Source organism: Trachurus japonicus, chromosome 15, assembly GCF_045865225.1.
Source record: "Trachurus japonicus isolate A0001 chromosome 15, Traja_1.0".
Taxonomy (NCBI): domain Eukaryota; kingdom Metazoa; phylum Chordata; class Actinopteri; order Carangiformes; family Carangidae; genus Trachurus; species Trachurus japonicus.
The window spans coordinates 17289136-17302549 of record NC_140921.1 but is presented as its reverse complement, the minus strand read 5'-3'; the positions used below and the strand labels follow the sequence as shown (position 1 = coordinate 17302549).

General features: G+C 40.5%; 1 protein-coding gene across 7 annotated transcripts in view; it reads left to right on the top strand.

The window, feature by feature from the left end:
- Positions 1–13414, top strand: part of marchf8 (membrane-associated ring finger (C3HC4) 8) — a 78014-nt gene that overhangs the window by 892 nt on the left and 63708 nt on the right. The gene's annotated exons all lie outside the window — the stretch shown is intronic.

Below are 13414 nucleotides of genomic sequence, written 5' to 3'. Positions count from 1 at the left end.
TGGAGCGTTTGCCCCTGTGTATTGACTTCAGCTCTGAGGCGCACTGTCCGGCTGGATCCTCAAAGCCATAATGAAGCCATGGGAGCAGCCTGCATAGCTCCACTGCTTCTATACAGTCAAAAAGCAGCACGAACATACATAGCTTCAGCTGAGCATCATTAAAATGTTGCAGTCTGATAAATAACAAGCTTTATGTGTTGATTGTTACACTGGCTCTCAAATTACACAGTAGGATCAGCTTTCCTCATAACCTTCCACTCCTGCCCTGTGTTGTCTGTGCCATATACACCTGCTGCAGTGCATGTATATTGCATTTGCAGTTTGTTTTAAAACGTCTCAAAGATGCAAAGCGCTTGTGTGTGCTTGAAAAGCTTTCAGTGCTCATTTCCTCTTGGCATTTAAGTGGAAGGTAAACCTAGCACTCCTCATTCCAAGGCAAGCAGCTCCTGGCCTCAAGTCAAAAACCGATTCTTTATTATAATAATTAAAAAAAAACATCCTTGTCATGATGGAGGCTTCACCAAGGTGCCCGTGCAGCCATTGTCGGAGCAAGATGATGAACCAGCTGCTTCTGTCTGCGCGTGTTACATCACTGTAGCCTTTAGTTATGTCTCAGCCTGTGTTGTGGAATAGTGAGTGCTTGTTGTGATAAGACAACTCATTGTACCATTGGTATCTGTGGAGAGTGCATGCATAAACTTGCAGATAACACAATGGTTATGCTCTGTGTTGAACTGCTGTGTAACTAATCCTGCCTCCTCACATGCGATTACTGCATATAGTTTCTTTCTTTTCCACACACAAACACACTTTAAGCTTCTGACAGTGTGTTTGAGCAATAGTGACGAGCGATGGCCTCTTTTGTAGCCAAGCAGCTGGGGCTCTAATCTTGGTTTCATACTTGAGCTGAACAAAAGAAAATATCTTGGCTTTGAAAAAAAAGAAAAGTAATTGTGAATATTTTTAATCTACTGTTGCAGAAAAAATAAGGGCAAAAAAAAACCAAGTCGGCCTTTCATTCATGAGCTGCTTTCAACTTCTTGAATCACAGCAATGATATCAAATGCTCAGGATTGGATTGGTTTTTTGTTCACTGCAAACTGAGGTTTTGTTTTCATCCAAAAGTCTGACTTCAAGAGCATTGACTGCACTTATACCACCGTGTTGTTTTCAGCATGAAGTCCTTTTGATATGATCACATCAAACAATTAAAACAGTCTGCTCATTTCTCTCGGTTTCCTTTTCCCTCATCCTGGTCCTCCTTCATTACTGGCTGACGCTGTGCCCTCTGACAACAAGGGATTCTGCCGGGATCCACAAGCGTCGTGCCGTTATAAAAAAAACCTCATTTATTCCAGCTGCCTCAACTGTCAACAGACTCTGAAGTTGTCAGGCATCCTGACGGAACTGGCTATGGGGAGAAATGAGAAAGTAAAGCCATAATAATGGTTCCAAACAGGAGGAAGAGGGCGACTGAGACCGAGTCTGTTAAGCTGCTATGGCTGCAAGTGAAGGAGCCTGCAGTCTTAATAGACTCTGCCATTGTGCACTTGCAAATTAACTCATACTTGCTGTCTTCAGAGATAGGTTCCGAGGAAAGTAATTTGAGGGGGGAATGAATGCAATCAAAAGTATCTGAAGGCTGTGATAGTAGCTTTGTGCCAATTAACTACCGTCATTGTTTGACACAATTGGTGGCGATGGTGAAATGTGCCTGCTGCAGTATTTTAAAAAAAATATGGAGAAGAGGATGGGTTTGACAGCACCTATTGTACGAATCCATAGTGTTTTCAATCAAATTTAATTTAACAAGAGCCTGAACCAGTTGGGCTTGCAGAGGGGTTTCAGGGAAAAAGGCTTTTAGCTCTGCTTTAGTCCACATCTTTGTCTGAGCACATTAGTTTGAATCAACTCTACAACAGCTGTTCTTACTAATCACATTCGGCAAGTTTGAAAGGGCACACAGCTGAAAAATGACATTTTTATGTGCTGACTAATTTTGCAAAGCCAACCTGACTGATTCTTTTTTTTTTCCATTTTGTAGATGGTATTTTCTCCACTGACTGTTTGATCTATAAAATGTCAGGCAGCAGTGAAAAATGCCCATCATGTTTTTCCTGAGCCCGGCTTGATGTATTCAAATGTCTTGTTTTATCTGACAGTCATCAAACCTGAAGATGTCAAATTTACTATCATAGCAGATGAAGAAGAAAAGACAAGACATTATATATATACGAAGATGTAAGAACTTAATCAGTTGTCAGTTTCATATCAAGTCTCTTTCTCTCTCTCCAATGCACACACACACTTCCTTTTTTAGAGCATTTCCCGTACATGAACTCAGCGTTTTGAAGGATGTGATGATTTTGTAGTTAACCACATCACATGTGACCAGCATTTTCTAATTCCTAACCTATTCCAATTTCTATTTTGAAATGTCAACTTGTTACAAAATGGCACCTGCAGACGTGATTCTGTGACTCACACACACTGCATCTCTGTTTTAGCCGCTTACTCCTGTGTTTGGTGGTTAATCCTGGAAAAAAAGTATTGATTGCGTCCTGCAAGGAGAGACAGGGAATGGACCGGGCCAACATGAAATCAGCCGTCATACGTATCCTGTTCCGTTTTACAGGAGAATGTGCGTGTAGTTTTCTGGATGTGGGGTTTTCCTGGTCTCCTGTGACTGTAAGAAAGCTGGAGTAGTATCAGCTATAATGTCTGTCACTAGACTTGCAGCACAGCACGTTTTTACTTTTTAAATTGATCTTCTCCTGAATGGATTAAAAGTATATTAACGATATCACCGCCATATGGCTGCAGCAGCAAATGTACCACAAATTGTCCAGTGTTGTGTAGACTTTGTGCAGCCTCCCCCGTATGGTCTTTACCACCTGATCCTGGATTGTTATTGGATGGATATGTCCCCTGCTAGTCCTGTTGTACCAGCATCTGGCTGGACTTTAATGTAATAACATAATGAAGGCATCATACTGTGTCATTGCTCTTTGCCTTCTCTTCACTAACTCAGTCCCGACCTGCCCTGCTCCTGTGTCCCACTGAGTCCGGTCCTCATCCTTAGGGAATAAGAGTATTGATCCAATCTAATGACTTCCTCTTATGGATGATGTCATACTCCCTTGTGAATTAAACGCTGCTGCAGTAATCCTAATGGCAGCAGTTTAAAAAAAAGCATAGGTGATGGAACAACAGGACAGTGTTTATATTGATGTTTCTTATGGACCTTAAGCAGCGCTCTTCCCTCACACTTTTTACTCTGTGTGTTTGTGTGTAGTTGCCTATGTGTATGTTGCACGGATGCAATGAAATTATAATGTAGGGGATGAAGGGGGAAGGGGGCGCTCTCGACAGCTGCTATATATCAACCGTGCAGAGGTGCTGGCTCAGCTGAAGCGACTGTGGGATGGCTCTGCAGCAGGTAGCAGGCTGTGGTTGATGATGTCATTAGCACTTTCACCATCTTCCAAGGTTTCTGTCTGTGTGTCCAGCGAACCAAGAACAAAGAGTGTGGAGGAAGGAGCCACAATAATAAAATACTTTGTGTTAATGTGGACTGGACACGGCACACATTTGAGCCAGTGAAATGATTTACTCTTGCTGCTAACTAAAAGTAATGTCCTGCAGTAAAATTCTTCCTTTGTGCAGGTTTTAATGCTCAGTTTTTGTGGAAGCTGTTTCAGATGTGACCGTGTGATGTTTTATTTTAGATACTGCAGCTGACTTTGTGTTTTTTTGTAATGGTTGGTCCAGAAGCTCGCCTCACACAGATGTAACAAAACAACTAAGTCCTGTCATGCTGCAGATTTGAAGCAGTTTAAATGAGGCTGCATTGAGTGTGGAGGGTGGTGTTTGTTTTCTTAGAGAGCAAAAGTGTAAAGAATGGATTAAACTGTGAGTTTTTTGGCTGACCAAGAATTTACTATCACAGTCAGAACCAAACATTACTATCATAGACTAACCACATCAGTTCTGGATATTATAGTTTACACTACATAAAAAATACCCATCCATGACCAGCACATACACTGTTCTGTATTTTCCTCACTGTGTGAAAACCTTATTGTGCTCTCAGCATGAAAACTAATGTCAGCAGACCTATAGCCTACTCTGTACTGTACCTTTTGGAAGTTTACACACACAGTAGCTCCAGATAACATTACCCAGGATGGTGTTATGTTTGCACATTAATCAGTCCTCAGCCTAGCTGTCTGTCCGGTAACATTAAAAGTAAAACAAAGCAATATTTTTTCTTTACATTCATAGTAGCCTATACACTTCATCTTATGTCCCCATGAAGTACATAACCAAGACTCATTTACAGAGGTCTCATTTTAAAAACGAGTCAGGTGGAAACATGAAGAAGTCAGTTACAGACAGTCTTTTTATCAAGCTCATTAAGCTCACGTTACTTTCATTAGCTTGATAGCTTAGCTGCAGCTGATAAATTATGCTAACAGCTTGCAAATGATCAATTAAGTTAAGATCTAGAGACCCTAAAGGCCACAGCATAAGATTCATATCATTTTCATATTTAAAAAAAACAATTTAATGACCCGCCATCTGTCTGCATGTGATTGGCGGCCTGACTGTGGACTCAGTACTTGCAGATCAACAGTGTTGACAGCTGCTTGAAGCAGCAGTAGCTTTTTGCATGATCATGCGACTGTGGAAATGAGAATGAAAAATGTCTTTAGGTTCCACTTTAAGAGCAACAGCTCTGTGTATTTTATTCATCTGGATGTCGTTGTGTTTGTCAATAGTAGGCTATACCCAGTTACTCACATTAATGCAAGCTGTTAACATGACTTTGAATGATTTTTATTTTTTATAGCTTTGGGACTCACCATTATCTTACCATTATTGAATCATAATTTTCAGTGTAATGGACCTTAACTTTGATCCATCCGATTAAGTTTAGGTTGTTTTTTTTTAACTACTGCGGGACACTACACGCCACTTTACATCATCATCAACAACATTTCCTCCATCGTATCACATTTGATTCGATTTTTGAGAGCTAGTCGCCCATCTATTTTCATTAATTTGCTTGTGGTGACAAAAATCATCTTGCAGAAACTTGTCTGATAGGTAATCCATCACAGTGAACATGGTACCCAAATTAATTTTTGTCAAGGCTTCAACGTCATTGATCCACGTGTTGATTTCAGAGGTGTTTTCGTCCTCTGGTGCGTTCATGTGGCGGTGATAGCCTGACAGACATCATGTTCGCATTCACTTTTCTGTCAAGTTGAGAATTTATAAGAATCAAAATCGTTTTGATAGCATCGTATTAAAATATCATCAGAAGCTTCTTTGTGCATCTTCTCATATTAGAAATTGAAACAGTAAATCTTATTCTCTGATGAAGTTTCATTTTTACCATCATGCTCAATAGTGAAAGTAAGTTTCCAGTCTCTCTTGAAAATCCAAACAAGTCTGATATGCTGAACTGATCACCTGTGACCTTTCTGTTACTTTCTGTCTCTCAGACATTATGCACATAATGACTCATCCTGTCAGCATTTCAAGAAAGTTTCTATATTTGCTTCTCAACATGCAGGATCTGTTTTGTTTGGACTAACGGGAGGAAAAACACTGTAATTGAGCCGGGGCAGACAAAAAAAAGTTCAGATGTCATTGCATTTTAATCACCAACTGCTGGGATGTGGCGTTCAACTTTATATTTGGCCTTTTCTTTTAGAATAATGTTACTATTCATATGTAATTTGTTTGAGTGTTTGTAAACAATAAAGTGTGTAGTCAACTGCACAATGAGTGCACGCAGTCATTTCATTATGAATATGACAAGGTGGATGTATGTGTGTGGCTTTTGCACAGCTGTATTGACCTATAGGAGTAGGATGGGGTACATTATTTCTTTTCCTTGACGACCTTAAATCGTCCAGGGCGAGATTATGGGATTGCTATTATGTTGGGTTTGGGGTTAAGAAATCGACATGACACCTGCTGTATGTGACCTCATTAGGAGCTGATGCAGACATTTATTTATTTTTACATTTCCAGCTAAACTGTTTGCCCAACAGCTTTGTATTTGTATTTGCATTATTACATGGTGAGACGTGTCTTTACTGTCTCAGCAGACATGTGTTTTTGTTTTTTGTCAGGTTGTACAGACTCAAGGGTGGGTGATTTTTGAGGCACGGAAGTCTGATTATCCCAATTACACAGAGATGAGGAGTGCAAGAGGAGCACGCTGGGTCTAAGCAACCTGACATCTTTATTTGTCCTGTTATTTGTCCTGTTACCTTGGAAATGCTGTGATGGAAAAGGAGGAGAATGAGGGTCTAAATCAAGACACGTCTCGATGTATCAGTGGCTGCGTGATGAATAACCCACTCTCCTTATGTGCGCCATATTTCTCAACATCAGTATCTGATCCTGGAGATACTGAAAATGTATCATCTTTTTCTCTCTTTTCACATGGCATCTAGACGTGTGAAAAAATGCCTTATTTGTTTCCTTTTTTATGTTCACCATCCAAATACAAAGGAAACTGAGCTGAAACAATTAGTAGATTCATTAGCGATTCAGTTCACAGAAGGTTAATTTAGAGGATGGCAACTATTTTGATAATCATGTAACTTTTCCTTGTTCTCTGGTTCCAGTCTCGCAGATCTGAGGATTTCATGCACTGACATGTTGGCTGTGATAGTGACTGAATATCTTGTTGTTTGGATAAAACCAGCTCTCACTGAGGTGATTTACCTATTTATTTCTCACATGTTACACATAAAATAGTTCATAAGTTAATATAGAAAATAATCAGTAGAACAATTGTTAACACAATCCCTCCTCCTATTTTCGTGCGTACCTCTTTCCAAATGACTTTGAGGAAATATTTTTCGTTTTTATTAGATAGAGAAGAATAGGGAGTTGACAGGAAATGATTGGAGGGGGAGTGGATAACATGGAACAAAGGTCTCCGGCTGGATTTGAAGCCAGAACATTGCTATTACATGATCTGTCTTTAAACCCTTAGGCCACGAGGATGGACTGAAACTTCTTTCTAACAAAGAAACAGTCCCCATGGAATCGCTTTAATACCACCAGACATAATGAGAAAATATATCTCTTGATGTTTTTATGTAATATGGGTGAATTGACCCTTTAAGATTAAGACTGATTCTCTTTCCACTGGTTGTAATATTAAGTTTTGGGGAATTAGATTTAGTGTCTGTATTAGTCAGTTTATGTTGGGGAGTGTGTTTGCTGCTGAACTGCTGTGTAAATAAATGGCTGCTGGAGGCCAGTTGTCCAACTCTCCGCCCCACTGTCGTACCGCTACCAGTGCTTTTTGTTGCTGGCGGCCACTGAGTCGACCATCAGCCAGACAAGCAGCCTCTCAAGCTGCCTCTCAGTGTGTGGTTTCCTGAGTACACGCACCAAGCACACACACACACAGACACACACAGACACACACACTTGCACACACTCACGGTCATGTAGCATGGTGGAGGGTTGTTACTGCCTGCCGGTGCACAACTCAGAGTCAGGTTATTCTGCTACACAGAGAGAAGATAAACACTTGCCCGAGGGGCGGAGTGGTCATTGTGCTGAGAAGCACACGCTCATGAGTATGAGGCCTGTGTTTACTGGCAGGCTCAGAACAGTGGTTACAAAGAAAATGCTTTCACTTTCTGTGTCGGTGGCGAGTCAAGTTTTCATTTCCTCATACAAGTTGCCATTTTTTCCCCTCGGTCTGAACATTATTGGTTGACAACGCGCAGAATGCAGATGCACAGTACAATTCCCTGTCAGCGTCAGCGTCAGCAGCAGCAGCAGCAGTATTCGTCGTTGTCTGTTGTCAGTAGCTTTGAGGCTGTCAGCCTTGAATATACTAAACAGCTGTAGCTGCCTGGAGAAATGCGAGCTGCATCCTGTTTTAAGCAGGGTTCTTCTCTCTTTCTCTCTCTTTTTTTTCAACATTATTAATTACAGGAACACAGTGGGTGAAATTCCTATGAAATGATCATCTCATATAACAGCAAGTAGGCCTACAAGGAAATGTGGAAACTCTTTAGTAACACGTTAGGTATGAAATCAGCAGGGTGACTGGTCTCTGTAGATTTCCACCCCAATTAACAAACTCAAACTCCCACAGTTGCCAAAATGAATCAGCATGATTTATCTTATCATAACCTTTCATTGCTTTATCTTTCTTTTTACCAAGCTTATTTGTGTTTCTATGTTAACATGGTGCGACTGTAGAGGGGTGTCCACAGTGGCTTTTCTGCTGCATGGCGAGTTTATCCCATTAAAGATGCCTTGTTAGGCCACAGTGGAATACTAAATCAACAGCACATTCTCTAGATAGATCTGATCTGATATCTATAATATTTCAGTGTGTTTATCCACCTACGTTTCCATGGTTTCAGTAGCCGCGGTAAATGCATGGATTCCCCCCCCCCCCCCCAAAGAAAATCTGTAAAACGCATGGATCATCACAGCAGCTTTTAACAGTGGATATCACACAAATTGACATCTGTGTTAAAAGCCAGCGTTAATAGATCCATGCGTTTACCGCAACTATGACAACGCCTGAAAACCATGGAAACGTAAACGTAAAATTCCACCAAACCGGCAAACCGGAAGCCAGTTTTGACCATAGATGACGTTCGGAAACTTGTGGATAAGTGTCTGGCCTCATCTTTCACTCATACATTGCTGATTCATGTGCTTATCCATAAAGAAACTGTGATTCAGTTGTTTAGTTTTTGGTTTCAGTAGCAGTTGCATATGAGTGGGCAGCCCCTAATGATTTACCAGACTGAAGCATTTCAGCTGTAGACACAAACATGGGTTAAAAAAAACAACACATCCAGGAAGCAAAGAAAAAACACTGCAAGTACGTCAAAATGTTAAAGTTTAGCAAGAATTCGTGAAACTGCTGGTTGGCCAAGTCCAAGAAAAGTTGCACTTCACCTGCTGAGTGCGTCATTCAGCTTTTTGGCAGTGCCTTATTAAAGTTAAGAGCAGGTTTTCTCACAACTTTATCACCAGTGTCCAATGTGGCATGAAGCACAAGGCCACATCAGCTGAGAGCCATTGTTGTTCCTAAAGAAGTGTCCCTGTACAGAGGTCTTTAGGTAGTTTTCCGTCTTGCTGTCGGAGTACCGAAAAGTTTGCTGGTGACATCTTTCTTTACACAGGAAATGTACGTCTTCACTGCACCTGTTAATGCAATCAAGTGTAACTTGATCAGGATTTCAGCTTGGCCAAATTCCCAAAATGTAAACGTGGATCTCTGCTTGTGCAAACAAATCATCAAGCTTCATGGTGGTGCTTTTGATAGCAGATAGATGAATAAATCCTACAACTACAGACTTGCATTGCATTTTTATTTTTGTGAAAAGATATGACTTTGATTCAGACATCTGCAAAATGAAAACAAGGTCTCTTATTTTGCCTGTGTATAATAAGACTTGAGGGCACTAGCTTCCTCTGTTCATGTTCTACTTCCCCTTCACTGTGTGGTAGCAGTAGAGGCTGTAGCACAGTGGATGTGTGTTTTGTGGAGGGAGTCTAAGTTACTTTTTTTTTTTTTTTTTTTTTTTTTACAATTTCAGTTCCTTTCTCTGCTTTGTGGAGTTTTGATGTGTTTGCACTTTTCTCAGTGCTTTTTGCTCCATTTCATTCTGCTCTTCAATTGAGATCAGCACCTTCTGTTTACTCTGTCCCACTCCTTCTCTTATCTTCCCATCACGCATGAAGGATTTCAACAGGATCTTGTCAAAAACTCCTATCAGGTTCTTTTGAATCTGCCAACCGTTGATATGTTATTTTTCCCTTTTACTTACTGGTATTTACCGGTTCTTACTGGCAGCTTGGGAGGTTAGGCACAGAGATAAGGATGATTTTACTCCCAGGCAAATCACTTACACAAGTCCTTCCCTCTTTGATTTGCCTTCCTACTCTTGCTGCATTATAACCACACAATCTCATGTCAGCACCATGTTGTTTGGATATATAGCTGTAATGGTTTGGTCTAGTAATTAATTGAATCTGAAAAAAAGCTTTGATTAACACAAAAACATAATTTCTGAATCTCTAATCAGTTTTACCGGGATGACAACACAGAAGCAGCGGCTTTGAGTGGCTGTCTAATGTTCACAAAAATAGACAAGTACATTTCCAGTTCGGCCTTTGGGTAAAGTACTTAGGGAATTAACATTCATTAACTACAGGCTACAGCTGATATAATCTGCTGCTGGCAAAGTTAGTCATTTCAACTGGTGAAACTTTTATAACTGGCAAGGCCTGTCTGAATATTTTATACAGCACTCTTGGTTAATAAAAATATATTAAAGAACAGAAGAAGAGGTTTGTTTGAATTTTAGTGACTCAGGGTGATTTTTGTTTTTATACCTGGAACCAAATACATAGCTTTCATCAACAGGTAGCTTTGGTGCAAATTCAGTTTGTCTCACTTCCAGTAAAGTAAAGGGTGCTTTAAAATGATCTTGAATTAATGTATCTCCACACTTAACTGGAAAGAGGGGTAAAGAGTTAGACTGGCTCTGTCTGTATAGGTTAAAAATAATTCTTATAGGATTTGTAAAGCTGCTATTCTGTAGCTACTGTAAGTGTATGGATGAGAAGCTGTGGTTTACATGATGATAAAACTTTCTTTGCCAAGCAGCAGCTTCGTCTTGAAGTCTCTGCTGGATGACTGGAAGTCACTGTCGAACCATTCCTCTAAGAGCGAGAGGGACCGTCAAAAAGTTTTCAATGCTTTACACATGACAAACTGTCACAAAGTCTGAACTGAATTCTCTGAAATATAATTCTCCTAAACTACTGCTAAAATGAAAGCGTGGAGTAAAAAAAAGAAGTCAGATTTTCAGCCCTTCATTCTGAGAGTGGTTCAGTTTTAGGTTTCTTGGCAGGATTGGATTGATTTCACAGACACATGGTTTCTGAGAAGGGAAAGTAAATAGTTTGATGTCAAAACACTATATACAAAAAAACATTTCTTTTATGGCATGTTGAATTTGGCAACAAGGTGAGAGTCATTTCAAGCCATTTCGACTTGAAACAGAATGAATGAAAGCACTCTTCTCACTGGGCCTGTCGGGAAATGATGGTGTGTTAAGGCTGGGGAAGGGAGTTTGATCAGTTTGTCTCCACGCGTCACATAATGAGTCTCATACGTCACTACGGTGAATCAAGAAGTCACAGAAAGAATTGTGTTGAAATTTAGTATTTAACTGAACTTTGAAAGGCCTGTTCCTGTTCTGGTTATGCTACTGAAAAGAGATGTTTTCTGTGAATTAAGATCCACCCTCCTTTCTTTAATCCACTGAGATTTACAGGAGAGGAACTTTCACAGGGCGCGCGTGTGTGTGTGTGTTCATATCAGCATCTTCTTTATCCCTTTGTGTCTCTGTCTTCACGCCTCCTTGAAAGCCAAGGAAGCGCGTGTGAAAAGTGAAGGTCATTTTCGCAAATGTTGTTTAAGTCCCTGAGACATTTCGTCTGGGGTGTGTAAAAAAGAATCAGCTCCTGTTTTTTTTTTTGTTTTCCCCGAGCAACAAGTCTGTTTATCCCAGATGTCTATTCAGAGCTCATTTCGCCAACCACACAATTAATCACATCCAAACTGGGACTCATTAGCATATAATCAAATAGGACAGCAAACAGAGGCAGTGGGAATGCAGCAAACTTAAATATCATGGAAGCTTTTGATTAATCCAGCATAGTATAGGGTAAATAGGCATGGAGACATTTAGGAGGCAGAGGAGTTAGTCAGATTGCTCTGACGCTGATAAATGATGCAGCTACATTTGAAATGACAATGAGCTGAAAAAAAATAACATTATGATAATTTATTCCCAGTACGATATGAAAAAGCGTTGAAGTAATCACCAGTCTCCCAGGCTCTGGCGGTTTGTGTGTCTGCTTATGTAATTATACAATGTCAGCGATGGTTAAATTATCTAACAGTTAACGCTTGAAATTTAGATTTGTTTAACACTTTATCTTAAACTTGGGAAGAACTGCGGTGCCAGATTTGATGCGTCTCCACTTGTGTGTGCGAGGAAGTGAGCTGCAGCAGGTTTTATCAGAGCGGCCCATCAGGTTTTACTGTCGCTCTGTTAATCTGTGTGTTTATGTGAGACAGAAAGAGAGTGAGTGTGTGAGTTCTGGCAGGGCATTAAGTCCAATCATTGCTGCCAACACAGCTATGGCATCTGTGCCATGATGAAATTAATGCTCCCCCCTTCTTCTCTCTCCCCTGATTCGAACCTTTCAGCTGAGGCACCGGTCCAACATACAGGAATTTGTAGCCTTTTCATTTTTAGAAAGTCCTCTCCCACCATAAAAGGAATTCGGTGACAAGGTGACACGTCCCTGGAGGGAACAGCGATAAAAGCTAGAAATTAAATTTTCAAGCATTAGTCTGCACCTGCCAAATGAACTCTGAATACATTTCTGGGGAAGTCAGATTTCTGAGAAGTGTCTTAATGAGGAACACCACCATAGTCAGCTGTTATTGCACCATCCTCTTTTCCGTTTCCAAATAATTCTCTCTATTGCTGTAATATCAGTTTAAGATAAGTGGAAAAGCAAAATCCTTTCCCCTTCATAACGAGGCTACCCCATGAAGTATTGAACTCCAAATCCAGAATGTAATAGGCTATCTCTTAAACTCAGAATTTTTAAGATCCCATCTGAAATGTGCTGTAAGTCTCTTTTATAACCCGCCCACGGGGAAGACACCTCTTTAAATATAGACTATAGCCGTAGTACAGTAATGTTTGGATTGATTGATACACAGCCTAGTTTTTCTGCCTGGTTGCGCATCAGAACCGGAGAGCGGGCTCCTGGCCATATCTCAGGTCTGATCTGACAGCAGGGACGCAGAGGGGCCTCTTGGTAAACTGAATAACAGCAGAGCGCAGCTGAGCAGAACGCAGCAGAGACAGGACTGTGATTTACCTGGAGCAGGAGCGGGGAGGGGAAGAGAGATGGAGAGACGGGCTGAATTGTCTCTCTGTAAAATAAATGGACTTCAGTGGAATAATAGAAGCTATGATAATATTTTGATGGCCTTGTCTTTGTAGAGAGCCGCTGCTGGGATTAGGTCTTTAAAAATCCACACAGGCGAAGTAAAACCATCAATAACTCATTGTGTTTTAAATACCATTAGCCAAGATTTAATGCATGGAGTTTTTTGCACTTCAAAATTGAATACTTAACGCCTATTTAAAAAAAAAAGATCCCATAAGTCATTATTGCGGCATATTATAACCCATGATTTTGTTTTGTTGTTATGCAACATCTAGTGACTCTAATAATTATGACAGGAGCAGAAAGAGATGTTCAGTAACGTAGTAGCTAAAGATGCTAAAGTACACGCATAAGGGCATTT